We start from the raw sequence: 15,448 nt of genomic DNA, 5'->3' as shown, positions 1-15,448 counted from the left end.
TTACAACTCAGAAAACTTTTGACTATTGCAATGCGCTCCACATGGGCTACCCTTAAAGAGTATTTGGAGACTTCAGCTGGTGTAAAATGCAGCGGCGCGTGCAATTATGAGTGCACCTGGGTACACCCGTATTACTCCATCTCTATGCAAGCTTCATTGGTTGCCAGTCAGTCTCCGAGCACAAGTCAAGGTGTTGGTTATCCCCTTTAAAGCCCTAAATGGCTTAGGGCCAGACTATTTATGGGACTGCCTCCTCCCTCATATCTTATTGCAGCCACTAAGGGCCCATGGAGTCGGCCTTCTCTAAGTCCCATCCGCCAAACAATGTCAGTTGGCGAGACCTCAGGGAAGAGCCTTCTCTGTGGCTGCTCCGACCCTACGGAATCAACTGCCCCCAGAGATTCATATTATCTCCTCCCTACCAGTTTTACGGAAAGCTGTTAAAACCTGGCTTTTCCAGCAGGCCTGGAATTATGATTGGTGGTTGCAAGTATAGTTTTATGATACATGTGATTTTAGCGATATTTTAATTGTGGTTTTTTTTAACTTATATTATATGTATACCTGTTGTTAGCTGCTCAGAGTCCGTTTGGACTGAGTGGCATATAAATGCGATAGATAGATAGATAGATAGATAGATAGATAGATAGATAGATAGATAGATAGATAGATGGGTGGGTGGGTGGGTGGGTGGGTGGGTGGGTGGGTGGGTGGGTGGGTGGGTGGGTGGGTGGGTAGGTAGGTAGGATGGATGGATGGATGGATGGATGGATGGATGGATGGATGGATGGATGGATAGATAGATAGATAGATAGATAGATAGATAGATAGATAGATAGATAGACAGACAGACTTTCAATTCAAATCACAGTCGTCCATTATTAAACCCTATTTTTTGTCATCAATTTAAGATTGAATTAATAGTATACACATTTCATGACTCAGATGAACATGACTAAAATCATGATAAATTATAATACTAATTTGGATTCTCAGAAAATATAAAAGCGTAACATGAAGCCTCCTTTAATACATCCAAACTAGCATGTTACACCTTGGAAAGAATAATCTGATTGCATAAAACTAGCCAAGTTTCTATCCTTCCTCCAGATTAATTAAGCCATTTCCTTGGGGCACCCTGTATACCAGGTGCAGCATTTATCAATTCATCAAGATAAAAGGAGAACGGTGCCAAGACCTCATAGTATGAATTTTGTTATACAGCACAGCACGAAGACAAAAGGTCATGTCTTTCAAAATGGTACCTCTCTTTTTAAATATGAGCGATACAAATGGATATTCCATTTTTTAGGATTTGTTACCTGATGTGGATCATTAGTCCCTGAAGTAAAATATGGGGAAAATTCATAAGAATGCTAATTTATTTGTTGTATTTCCCCCAGAATTTTGGACTGTAGTTCAACACCTATGGAAAGGAGCCAATTGTGAAAATATCCTGTAATTAACTATGGCCTTGTGGTCTTACTTTCCAATCATTTCAGCTTTTCATTAGCATGTTGAATACATAAACAAATCAAGACTTGAACATGGAGGGGGGTGTTGGCATGCTGTAATTATGAAAGCTTACTTCACAGTATTACAAATGTACAAAACATTACTCAACATTGCAATGATTTACAGGGGGGAAATCATGTATGTTGCTATCAATTGAATCTATGAAATGTATATGGTTTTTTTTAATTCAACAATACTAAAAGATAAAATTCAATAAAATTCCAGTATAATTTTAAAACAATTTAAATATACTATAAGAATCAGAAATAAAATAATGCATGTGCATTCTTTTTTGTTCTGTCTGGAAAGAGCTACATCATCTGGAAATTTATGTCATTAATTCAAATCCAAGTCTATTTCTGATTGCCCTTCTGTTTTCAACTAAGTTTTGGTATGATTTTAGCAAAAACAGCTATTATGTCTGTGATGCTGCAGCTAGTTATTATCATTGTAAAAATGACCTAAATAGTGGAAATAAGAGTAAAATACTAAAATGCTAATCCAGAGACAAAATATTCTTGGATTATAGAACACCTCTAGTTCCAAATTATGCCTGCAATTTCATTTTTAACTACTAAGAGGCTGAAACATACAAAAATTCAAAATCTCATTCAATTTCAGTGACCTCAGAAAAGTTTAGATGAGATTATCAAAATCTTCACAAATGTTGTGATAAATCTTGACAATCAATAAGATTTCAAATAAAAGCACCCAGAGCTTTAGTGGGTTGTTAATCTCTGCCATAGCTGATCAATATCCTGAATATCCCTGAAAATATAGAACCGTTATTAAATATGCTTTTCAAATACACTGAAATTCAATTTCCATAATCCTCAAATACGGCTAAAGATTAGAAGATTACAGCAGCAAGGTCCAGAGTATCTGGAAGATACCAATTTGATGAAGACTGTTGTGATCTTATAAACATTTATATGATCACATATTAGATCATTATTAAATATGGTAGTATGGAATTTTCTCCTGAGTAAAAATGTACAGCTCTCTAAGATTCAACACAACTGGACAATTAATTTATCATATGCTTTCCTGAGCATTACCAAGTCACAAAACTAGTAATTTGAGCCGTGGTGGCGCAGCAGGTAGAGTGCTGTACTGCAGGCCACTAAAGCTGACGGTAAATCTGAAGGTCAGCGGTTCAAATCTCATCACCGGCTCAAGGTTGACTCAACCTTCCATCCTTCCGAGGTGGGTAAAATGAAGACCCAGATTGTGGGGTAATATGCTGGTTCTGTTAAAAAGTGCTATTGCTAACATGTTGTAAACCGCCCTGAGTCTAAGGAGAAGGGTGGCATAAAAATCGAATTAATTAATTAATTAATTAATTAATTAATTAATTTGAACTAGAACCAAATTGGTAGTTAAGGCACCAGGCTAGAAAGTGGAGACAGTGAGTTCATGGCCCGCCATAGCCATGAAAGCCAACAACAGTGTTGTGAGTCAAATAGGAGGAGAAAGGTATGCTGGATATATATATATTCTCTACCTTGAGTTATTTGTAAAAAATAATAAAGGTAGGATACAAATATCAAGGGTGGGCAACAGGCAGGATGGGGTGGAACACAGTTCCATCCACGTAAATGAGGATTTGTGTGCAGCTTCAGCTGATCGGCAGCTGTCACTTCCTGGATTACTGGTCTTGGCTCAGCTCTCCTTTTTTCCCCTGATGCTGCTGCTGCACCTGGGCTCCTTGCTTTTTCCTTCTTTCCTCCTTCCTGGCCTTGGAAGAGCTTCCCTCTCTCCCTTCCCGCCTCCCTTCCAGCCTGCCACGGCCACCTCCCACCTAAGGTGCAAGCAGAATATAATAATAATAAATTTATTGTCATTGTCAAAAACAATGAATTGTCATTGGCAACGAAAGTCGTGTGACACCCAGAGACCAGTCCTACCATACATAAAATTAGAATAGGTACATTTAAAAATAGAATAAAAAATAGAATAAAAAAATAGAATAAAATGTCCCACCCACTACAAATTCCCCACCCTAAACCACTCAACCATCTGCATGACAAACTGAGTAATATTGTCCAACAGTTCACTGATGGTGACCCCTTAATTCGTTATTAAGTGCGAGTATAGCTCTGGGATAAAAACTATTCAGGAAACGTGTGGTCCGAGTTCTAGTTGTTCTGTATCTTCTGCCAGAACGCAACAGTTCAAAAAGATTGTAAGCAGGATGAGAAGAATCTTTGAGAATGGTATGCACCTTCCTAGAACAGCGAGATGTGAAGATGTCATCCAGGGCGGGTAGCTGGAGTCCAATGATGTTCTGGGCAGTTTTAATAATTCTCTGTAGAGCCTTTTTGTTCGCTACAGAGCTGCTCCCACACCAAGCCAGTATGCCGTATGTCAAGACACTCTCAATGGTGCTGCAATAGTAGGATAACAGTAGATGATGAAATAAATTTATCTTCCTGAGCATTCTCAGGAAGTACAGCTTCTTTTGTGCCTTCTTCACAAGAAGGCATGGGTGGAAGCAGTGCTGGCAGCATTTATGCTTATGGCAGCACCCGTTCGCCTAGCTACACAGCCTGAGGCATGGGGGATGACCCAGGAAGGGGAACACAGGAAACACGAAGCAAATTGTCACCCCAGCGAGTGACGCAACTGACAAGGTTGTAAGTGGAGGACTTAACAGTTCACTTGAACAATGATGATCGTTCAAGCCACTCCCACCTCATCACACGGCTGGCAAGCCACTCCTACCCAGTCACATGACCATTAAGCCACACCCACAAAATAAGCCGCACCCACAGTGTGTCCGTAAAAATTTTGCCTGCTCATTGCTGACATATATAATAAATAAAAATAAACAATTTCTTAATTGATGGTGAACAAGTTACTTCTTGAAACTTTCCATTAATTTCTAGTCTTTAAAAGTCAATTCAAAGTTTTAGAGTACTGTATTTAAGTTAACTGGAGATGAAGGGAGAGTCTGATGAGATTGTAAACTATGGGCAGAAGTTTTTGTATTTTAATTTGTACAGCACCCAATATATTAGTTACTTCTTCAGTTAACCAAACAACATTGCAATAGTATTTTGCTCTTTTAAAGAGAGGCTAATTTAATAGGGCAGTTATGCAATAACTTTGTTTATGGACTTAGGAGCCCCAATTCCCAGCAGCGTTCCCATCATGACTTTCTTTCAGGTCCATCATATCTCTAGGCAGCAGGAAATGTGCACATGGATCATTCTGACTTGAATGTCACACAGTTCCCATTAAGAATTGTTTTCCTAAAATTCAGCTTGATTTTGTCTTTTATTCCAGTGAGTTTTGCTCAGTTTTGTCTGGCAAAAATACCTTCTGTTCCCCATCCAGCTACAGTTGTCTGGCAGAGCTCATCTCAACCTTTCTCTAATGTCAACATATCAAATGTCATGTAAGCGTTGAATTTGTTTCTTGTGTCCAGCCATGCACCAATTTCCTCCCCCAAAATCTTAATAATCCAGAGCTTTTCAACTTCCTTACTATTGGATCCTGTGGCTGGAATATTTTAAAAAAATTGATAGCAATTTAAATTAATAGAAACATAGAAACATAGGAGACTGACGGCAGAAAAAGACCTCATGGTCCATCTAGTCTGCCCTTATACTATTTCCTGTATTTTATCTTACAATGGATATATGTTTATCCCAGGCATGTTTAAATTCAGTTACTGTGGATTTACCAACCACGTCTGCTGGAAGTTTGTTCCAAGGATCTACTACTCTTTCAGTCCCCCCTTTTCCTTCTGTCCCCCAGACTATACAGATTGAGTTCAATAAGTCTTTCCTGATATGTTTTATGCTTAAGACCTTCCACCATTCTTGTAGCCCGTCTTTGGACCCGTTCAATTTTGTCAATATCTTTTTGTAGGTGAGGTCTCCAGAACTGAACACAGTATTCCAAATGTGGTCTCACCAGCGCTCTATATAAGGGGATCACAATCTCCCTCTTCCTGCTTGTTATACCTCTAGCTATGCAGCCAAGCATCCTACTTGCTTTTCCTACTGCCCAACCATACTGCTCACCCATTTTGAGACTGTCAGAAATCACTACCCCTAAATCCTTCTCTTCTGAAGTTTTTGCTAACACAGAACTGTCAATGCAATACTCAGATTGAGGATTCCTTTTCCCCAAGTGCATTATTTTACATTTGGAAACATTAAACTGCAGTTTCCATTGCTTTGACCATTTATCTAGTAAAGCTAAATCATTTACCATATTACAGACCCCTCCAGGAATATCAACTCTATTGCACACTTTAGAGTCATCGGCAAATAGGCAAACCTTCCCTACCAAATCTTCCCCTATGTCACTCATAAACATATTAAAAAGAATAGGTCCCAGAACAGACCCTTGTGGCACACCGCTTGTAACCTGTCTCTGCTCAGAATACTCGCCATTTACAATAACTCTCTGATGTCTACGCTTCAGCCAGCTTGAAATCCATTGAACTATCCAGGGATAGTTAATTTTAAATCCTATTTTCTCATGCGATAAATTGCCATAAAATAATTTTAGATGGACTCTACAGAAAGTGTTAGGATTGGGATTGTCTCTAAGATATTACCTGTGTCATCCAATTTTGTCTCATTTGAAAAATTGGCCAACATTTTTTCCACCTCATCATTCAACCGATTAGTAAAAATGTTGAAAACTGTTGGGTCTAGGCCTTAGCTTTGTGGCTTGTACTTAACACTTGCCTTGAGTTTGACAATAGCCTTTATTCAACACCTCTCTGTGGCTCATTAAAGAACCATTGATGAACATTTGAGGTGTAATTTCCATGCTACCGGGAGATCTGTAAATCATCAAAGTATCTGTTGTGGTTTGCTCTGGCCCAGCTCCTGCCCCAGGGAATGGGGAGGTGGATGCAGGGGAAACTTCAACATGTCACAGGCCTGTGTTATTGTTGACAGAATCAGTTCAGAGTTTAGTTTTCTCGGACGAAGAAGAAGGTGGGAGTGACTCGGCAGAGGAGGGCTTGGCACACAGCCAAGGCAGTCAATCTTCCTTATCTTCTATAGCTTCAGATGATGACATTTTGGATCCACGCAAGCGCAGAATTATGCGTAGAAGAGACCAAGTAAGAACATACTACAGGAAATAAGGGAGGCCACCTGTGTTTGGGTGGGGCTATAGTTATTAGGGCTGCTGCTATAAATAGCAACATGTGGGTTTGGCCATTGTGGAAGAATATCTGTTGCAGTTTCGTCAGGAATCTTGTGTGCTGGACTTTGTTGCTTTTTCACGCCTTTGAAACCCAAGCAGAGCAACGTATGTGTGTGTCTCACTTCGTTGGAAGAAGAAGGGGTGTGAAGTTTCTCCGCAGCTGCTGTCTAAGTACTTAATGACTGCTTAAGGGAAATTGTACAGACTACCCGGTTGTTTTGGGAAGAATACTCTTTGCAATACAAAAAGAGTGCTTAGTTTATTTTGACTTTTGTGATAAAGAACATTGTTTTGAATTTTCAAACGTGTGTGTGTCTGAAATTTGTACTCTTGAATTTTCGGGAGGCTCCTACCAGAGAGCCCGGCAGAACAGTATACAAACTAGGATTAATCTTTTCCTCCCTCTTTTGAATCAGACTTTGTCTCAGAATCATAAGTATGATAAAATTAACACTTATACTTCCAGCTCTCCATATTTATTGTTTTACCTACAAGCACACGGAGAAAGTAGTAAATCTAACCCCTGCTCTCTGGGGTTAAATAGATTTTTGCAGCCCAGGTATGGTAGCTGTATCCTTTGTATTAATTTTCTTTATATATCCATAATTCCAAGCCAACCAGAACTCAATTACTTGCCACTTTTCACAGGGCAATTTCTATGCAAGGCACTGTTAATTTCTGAGATATCAGATCTTATTTTGTTCTCCAAATAGTATTAAACAAGATCGAAGTATTGCCCACAAGATCATATGCTGCAACGTCCTGCCTGTCGGCGACTACTTCAGCTTCAACCACAACAACACAAGAGCACACAACAGATTTAAACTTAATATTAACCGCTCCAAACGTGACTGTAAAAAATATGACTTCAGTAACCGAGTTGTCGAAGCGTGGAACTCATTACCGGACTCCATAGTGTCATCCCCAAACCCCCAACACTTTACCCTTAGATTATCTACGGTTGACCTATCCAGATTCCTAAGAGGTCAGTAAGGGGCAAGTACAAGTGCACTAGAGTGCCTTCCGTCCCCTGTCCTATTGCTCTCCTATATCTCCTATACCTTTCTTCTATTCCTATATCTCTTCTTCTATTCTTTCATTGATATGTTCTATTACTATACCTTCTTCTCTATTATTTCTTAAATATATTTTACTATGAGTATCTCCTCTATAACCTTCATCATATATTTTACTATGTGTATATAGATATATACCCACTAAAACCCTTATTGTGTATTGGACAAAATAAATAAATAAATAAATAAAAATAAAGTATGAGGAGGGCAAAAAACGGTTTCCCCCTTTCCTCTATTAATGAATATAGTTGAGCAGTGTAGGTAGGCATTTTATATGGATTACAGCAAGGCCGTGTTAAAACATTTGCTGTAGTGTCGAGGATTGAAGTTCAATGTTACAGTCACTTCGTTGTGGCTTAGATTTCAAAACTGTTTTAAAGGCTATTGACTTTGTTCACTTCTATAAATTCTCTCTTAACATGTATCATGCCCAACAAGCCCAATACTCAATTTTCTCTCCATTGACTTTTTAAAGTTTGTTTTACCTCTTGACAAGGGAAATGGTATATCATGTTTTTTATATATCTAGGTATCTCATCATCCATCTTCCCTTTTTTAATTCCAAACTTTCCATATCTCTCACCATATATTTTCTATTTTTCCTCTCTAAGTCAGGAATGGACCTCTCATTTGAGTTAGGGATATACTTTGCTTTTGGGGACATGCTGAAGGTAGCATCAAAAATGGAGGTCTGGCAAGAATATCGGGGGGGAGGGGATAGAAATTACTATTGAATCTATTGAAATATCTGTTTAAATATATGCTTTACTTTCTGTTGCAGATTTCAGGAACTCAAGAATAAGGCAAATGGGACTGCTCATTTTGCTATTACAGCTTAACAATGATAAGTATGGGGGAGTTGAGACACCTTTCCCTCAGGTTCCTTATAATTTATGTTTGGTATGTATGTGTTGTCTTGTTTTAATATGATTGGGTTTTATTTATTTCTTTTAATATTAGATTTGTGCCATTATAATATTGTTTTTACCATTGTTGTGAGCCGCCCCGAGTCTTCGGAGAGGGGCAGCATACAAATCTAATAATAAATAAATATACATAAATAAAAGTAAATAGGTGTTTTTAATTGTTGATATTGCATTTCATCAAATTGGCATTCACTATTACCATTTATGCAGATAGACATTCTCCAGGATAATCTGCTTATCTGGTGCTTCAGGATTCCTAATGGTGTATCCAGCATCACTGTAATTAAGTCCATCCACCTTGCTATTGGTCATGCTTTCTTTCCTTCCACCTTATCCAGCATTATCAAATTCTGAAAAGAAGATAGATGTTACAGATGCATGATGTAAAGGCAAAGATCATTAAAACAAGTTCCTGATATTTGGAAAAAACTGACTACACTTGAAAAACAAACTGAAGGATTGAAAGATACTATTGATACTATTGTAAAGAAGCTGAGACAGTATATGGATTTATATATAGGGTCACTTTATTAAATTAGCATAAATTTAAATAACGTAACTTTAAATAATGTAAATTTAAATAATTCAAATTGAACTGTAAACAAAGGACCTGCCGAGGCCAAAAGCTAACGGGGCGGAAATTCCTATCAAAATCTTCCTAGGCAACTTATTGGGCATAACTCCTTGCTGAACCAGCTGAAGATAGCCACCTTCACCTGGATCCGAGCCACGCCCTTAAGCATGTAGGAGGAACTCACCCTCCAATCCCTGAGGGCAATTGGATCCGGTGAGTCCCATGGGCATCCTCTCTCCAATCCCCGAAGTTGCACCAACCTATAGTTCATGGAGAGAGGCGGTCCATCATCTTTTGAAAAGATGCCCAAAAGAAGAACGTGCAGTTGCTCCTACTGTCCATTTTCACCCCTAACCTGCCAAACCCCAGTGACCAGAGGGAAGCCAAATTAATTGAATGATATCTACATAGCGCCGCACCCCCTAACCAGTCCATCCTTACCGTCAGTGTAGAATAGTCGAAAAAACGGCTGCCCCTGTAGGGGAAGCTGCAAAAAATTCCTATTCGGCCCCGAAGCGACCCCTTCAAGACACACTGTATGATAGAGGAGGGTGGGTGGGTGTTCGCTTTTGGCACCCCGAGAAGCAAGGAGGAGGTCCTGTTCAGACCACCCTTAAATAGGGCAGTCTAGGACCTCCCCCAGAGAGCCGAACTTCTGGTTTTGCCGGAAACCGGAAGTTCGGAATTCCACGGAGCTGCAGGCAGCGTCGCCCAGCTCTGGGGGCAATTTCAGCAGGCGATTTAAATTGCTGGGCATGCATTTATTGACAATAGAAGTATGAACTTGCAAAATTTAAAGGAACAATTATGTTAGGTCAAGAAGAGTTGGAAGTGATTAAATGACTGAAGAAATTAACTAATGTCAAGCAGCTATTAAATAGTATATTGCCTCCCTGCAATGAGAATATTGCCTATTTACATGTAATCAAATAAATCTACCTAAATACCATCTAAAAATCTCACATAGTAAGAAAACCATTGATTTCCATCTACATATGAAGGCTTTTCTTCTTGTATGGCACACAAACAAGTTATTTCTCCAAAAGGTCACTGGGAAAATTTCTGTATCATTAATGAGTTTTGTTAATGTATGAGTAAAGTAATCCTTGTTTACCAAGGTTGTGCACACACAGAAATGTTTAGATTTAGATTAGTTGTGAATAACTACTCACCCACACAGAGATACACTAACTTGAATTAACGTTTACTTTGAGAAATAACATATTCAGATAAACAGTCTAAAGTCATACACATCAGAATAACAACCCAAATATTACCAAGTACATAGTCTTTCTTACCAGTTGTCTTTGTCATAATCAATAAACAAAGATATCAAACCTAAACAAATTTTAGCTATAATATATAACTACAATGCAGAGAGATTTCAGAGAAAATGCTGAGCAAATCTAACAGCTAGTAGTCATTAACAGTAACTAGCCAGACAAAGAGAAACAGAGAGGGTGACTCAGACAAATAAGCTATAAACTCTAGCTCCCTCTTCTGGCAGTCTGCAACACCTCAGCTAAATAGACATAGTTCAGTTATAATACATATTGTTGGTTTATATATTGCCAACCCAACCATTATGGACAGGGTCCTAACAAATTTGAAAATCAACATTCTTTTTTGTTACATTTGTGCAGGAATGATGAGGCAAGACATAGAACAGTTCAGCACCTTTATTATAGTGAAGAACTGCCAGGCAGAAAAAGCTGGTGGGAGTGGGAGGGAAGCTGCTTTTAAGGGCTTCCTTACAGCCCAGCTAACCAGTGACAGTCATTTAAATCTGCCGCTACTATATTGACCAATCAGCAGCAGCTATGCAAATTTACTCCATACATGAGTATGCAAAAAAATTTCTGTGACAAATGGTTTGGTTGTAATGCTTTAATTAGTAGAAACTCTAACACAGGAAATGAAAGCCCTTGGCTTGGCATAAGGCACATCCTATTGATTTCAAGAATCTGTGTGTGTGTGTGTGTGTGTGTGTGTGTGTGTGTGTCTATCTCTCTATTTATCTATCTATCGATAAAACATCTCTTGCTTAAATAAGCTTCAGATGCCATAAGATTTCAGAAAATAAAGCCTGTTTCCTGTTTTATTTATCTTTTTTAATCCCAAGAGTGGGTTTGGATAATAGATAGAAAATATGGTTAAATATCAGATTGGACATTTATTTTGCCTAATCAGCATTGTTCTCAAATTTAGACTAGGTTAATGAATTATTTTTCATTATTTGAAGTACAAGGAAACTGGATGTATCTAAATGCATTATATTTTATAATTTAATTAGAAGTATATTTTGGGGGGAAATATAAGGTTCCATCCTTTGCCAGTGAATTAAAAAGAATACAATAAGCAGCATTAAAAAAAAAGTTTTGTCCCTGGAATACTTTGAAATACCAATTTGTTTACTTTCTCATTTTCTCAATCACAGATTTTCTTTTCAGAATAAATTTTGAATCTGAGTAATGTTGGTACGCATGCCAAAATATGACTAACAGGACAGATAACGATCACACAGAAATATCTCCTTGTTGAGTGTTTCATTTGCATTAGGCTATGATTAGACATCACTACAAATCATTCAAAATTGACTTTCACCAGATCCTGAGAAGAAAACTGGACCGATCTCTCTCTCTGTGTCTCTCTGTCTCTCTCCTTCCCTCCCTCTCTCCCTTCCTCCCTCCCTTCTGTTAACGTGATGTTCAACACAAGGCCAAGTAAAGAGAACCAGCAGGTGTGATCCTATCAGGAGGAATTCCCCTTTTTCTAAGTACATTCCACATTGACAAAAAAACCAAATTCCTTTCTATAATCAATGAAATACTCAAGACTTCTGTCTGCGGAGAGGGGCAGCATACAAATCTAATAAATAATAATAATAATAATAATATAATAATAATAATAATAATAATAATAATAATAATAATATAATAATAATAATAATAATAATAATAATAATAATAATAATAATAATAATAATAATAATAATAATAATTCTTTGGTTTCTGTAATTATCCAGCATGAGTTACCAATGATGTTTTGTGTTCCTAAAACCATCTTGAACATCTGGCACTTCCTTTTCCATATCAGGCTTCAATCTACATTGGAACAGCAATACCACTTAGACTTATGTACCACTCCATAGTGCTTTACAGCCCTCTTTATGCAGTTTAAAGAGTCAGCATATTGCACCCAACAATTTGGCTTCTCATTTTACCAACCTCCGAAGGATTGAAGGATGGGAGGCTGAGTCAACCTTGAACCAGTCAGGATCGAACTCCAGACTATGGGCAGATTTAGCCTGCAATACTATATTTTAACCACTGCACCACCATGGTTCACAATCCTAACCATTATTTTGCTAGCATGTAAAATTAAGGATATTTGTGTACACTATTAAATCTATTTTTGGCTACTGAAATGTAGATGGATCTTTTCCAATCTGTTGGCAATTTTGTTTTGTTTTTCAGATTTGCTGTCATAATTTGGTTAGAATGTTTAATTATTTGTCTTCTGTTAGTTTGACAAATTTCTGTTCGGTATTTTATAAAGTCCTGTAACTTTCTAACCTGATAATGACTGGAGTGATGATTTTACACAAGATCATAACTTGTGTTCTTGTGAACACAACAACAAGGGGGAACGATCTGAGGTTAGTTGGGGGAAAGATCAAAAGCAACATGAGAAAATATTATTTCACTGAAAGAGTAGTAAATCCTTAGAACAAACTTCCAGATGTGGTTGGTAAATCCGCAGTAACTGAATTTAAACATGCCTGGGATAAACATATATCCATCCTAAGATAAAATACAGGAAATAGTATAAGGGCAGACTAGATGGACCATGAGATCTTTTTCTGCCGTCAATCTTTTATGTTTCTATGTTTACGTCATCTGTTATTACTAGAGGTTCTTGTAAGCAGGAAATATCTTCTAATACAGGGGTCAAAACTGCTGATCCATGGCTCAGCAATGATCCATGGCATGCAGGGATCCATGCAAACAAGTGAAGCTCCTTCCATGGGATGCAGGTAGTACACAAAACCACACTTCCTCTGCTCCTCAAAGAAACTTCTCTCTATGGAACTGATCCCTTGTGCCCATAAGGTTGGATGGTACTGTAAAAAGGTATCTTGGATATTTACATCTCTATTACAAAATATTTTCACCATTTTGGATCTTCTTTTAATTAATTATTACTATTAGCATCTGTTAGCTTTGATGTTGGGACTTCCTTCTGAGATCAGAGATCTTTTGAAACACTTTACTTCTTTTCCATGTCTATTTCCATTTTCAGTGCATTTATTGATGATGCTGTAATACTGTTTCTTCTAGCTTCTAACATTTCATTGACACGCTTTAAGTTCATTCCTGAACTTAATTACTGAATATTTTGTCTTGGCTTTGGCTTCTCTTCTCTTCCAAGGTTTGTTGTGATATCCAGTTTGCTTCTTATTCATTTAGGAAGTCTCTTTTCGCATTCACTCTTAATAATGTCTTCAAGTTCATTCCACAATTTTTGGCAAACACTTATTACATTCTTCATTCATACTTCCCAGAAACATCCATTACCAATAACATGATGAAGCAACACAGGAAGATTTGAGATATCTTGGATAGGTATCTGTAATATTACTTAAAGCTTTCTAGTTTACATACCTCTTCAAAAACCTCATAGAATAGGACTAGTATTCTCCACTGCTCACTCTCAGTTGTATCTTCCCTCTTCCTATTATTATTATTATTATTATTATTATTATTATTATTATTATTATTATTATTATTATTATTTGGATTTATATGCCGCCCCTCTCCGAAAACTCGGGGCGGCTAACAGCAATCATAAATAGTATACAATAATAATCCAATACTAAAAGCGAATTAAAAACCCCTTAATATACAAAAACCAAACATACATACAAACATACCATGCATACAATTGTAAAGGCCTAGGGGGAGAAGAAATCTTAATTTCCCCATGCCTGGCGGCAGAGGTGGGTTTTAAGTAGCTTACGAAAGGCAAGGAGGGTGGGGGCAATTCTAATCTCTGGGGGGAGTTGGTTCCAGAGGGCTGGGGCCGCCACAGAGAAGGTTCTTCCCCTGGGTCCCGCCAAGCGACATTGTTTAGTTGATGGGACCTGGAGAAGACCCACTCTGTGGGACCTAACTGGTCGCTGGGATTCGTGCGGCAGAAGGCGGTCCCTGAGATAATCTGGTCCGGTGCCATGAAGGGCTTTATAGGTCATAACCAACACTTTGAATTGTGACCGGAAACTGATCGGCAACCAATGCAGACTGCAGAGTGTCGGTGTGACATGGGCATATTTAGGGAAGCCCATGATTGCTTGACAATTATTAATTACTTTCTAATTACCATTTAAGATATCCAAAAACAACTATCACTATCACCTCTTCCTAATCTGTTTTTTGCTCATCTTATACAGAATACAGAATAATAGAATTGGAAGGGACCTTGAAGGTCTTCTAGTCCAACCTCCTGCTTGAGTAGAGATCCTATACCATTCTGGACAAATGACTACCCAAACTCTTCTTAAAAGCTTCCAATGATGGAGCATCACAACTTCTGAAGGCAAGTTGTTCTACTGATTAATGGTTCTCACTATTTCTTTGCAACTGGTTAGAAAATACTAGACAAAAATAAGTTGATTTAACCATTAAAGTTTTCTTCTAATAATGACTGAAGAAAAAATACTACTAGTACTTTTAATTTTTTAAATTAACATTCATAAAATAATTAAACAATATTTTCCAAAGAATAAAAAAATTGAAACAAGATCAAATATATTATTGAACTAAAATGGACTAAAAGGACTAAAAATGAAATGTTGGCAAACTAGTGAGCCACACTATAATGTTTCTTTATGAGCATAGGTGGAAATGTGATATGATAGCATATTGCATCAGTCAAAAGTGAAGATACCTTGGAAGGTCTTCAAATTTATTTGTTTTTTTTATTATTATTATTATTATTATTATTATTATTATTATTATTATTATTATTATTATTAATTAGATTTGTATGCTGCCCCTCTCCGTAGTTTTAATGTAATCCACATTTATTTTTTTTAAAACCCGCCTCCAAATGCTTCTTAACATTATTGAATATCTGAAAAAACGATAGTAAATATCCAAATAATATATTGTTAATAGTTTTTT

General features: G+C 37.5%; 1 long non-coding RNA gene across 1 annotated transcript in view; it reads right to left on the bottom strand.

Moving 5' to 3' along the window:
• Positions 1–10,668, bottom strand: part of LOC139162693 (uncharacterized) — a 90,511-nt gene extending 79,843 nt beyond the window's left edge. The window contains exons 1-2 of the long non-coding RNA XR_011558362.1: positions 10,565–10,668; positions 8,892–9,042 (exon numbers count right to left, since the gene is read on the bottom strand). This is a non-coding gene — a long non-coding RNA (uncharacterized lncRNA). The remainder of the gene's footprint in view (positions 1–8,891; positions 9,043–10,564) is intronic.
• Positions 10,669–15,448: the final 4,780 nt, after the last annotated feature.

The sequence above is a fragment of the Erythrolamprus reginae genome, chromosome 2, assembly GCF_031021105.1.
Source record: "Erythrolamprus reginae isolate rEryReg1 chromosome 2, rEryReg1.hap1, whole genome shotgun sequence".
NCBI lineage: Eukaryota > Metazoa > Chordata > Lepidosauria > Squamata > Dipsadidae > Erythrolamprus > Erythrolamprus reginae.
The sequence above is the reverse complement of the archived record's forward strand: the minus strand, read 5'-3'. Positions and strand labels throughout refer to the sequence as shown.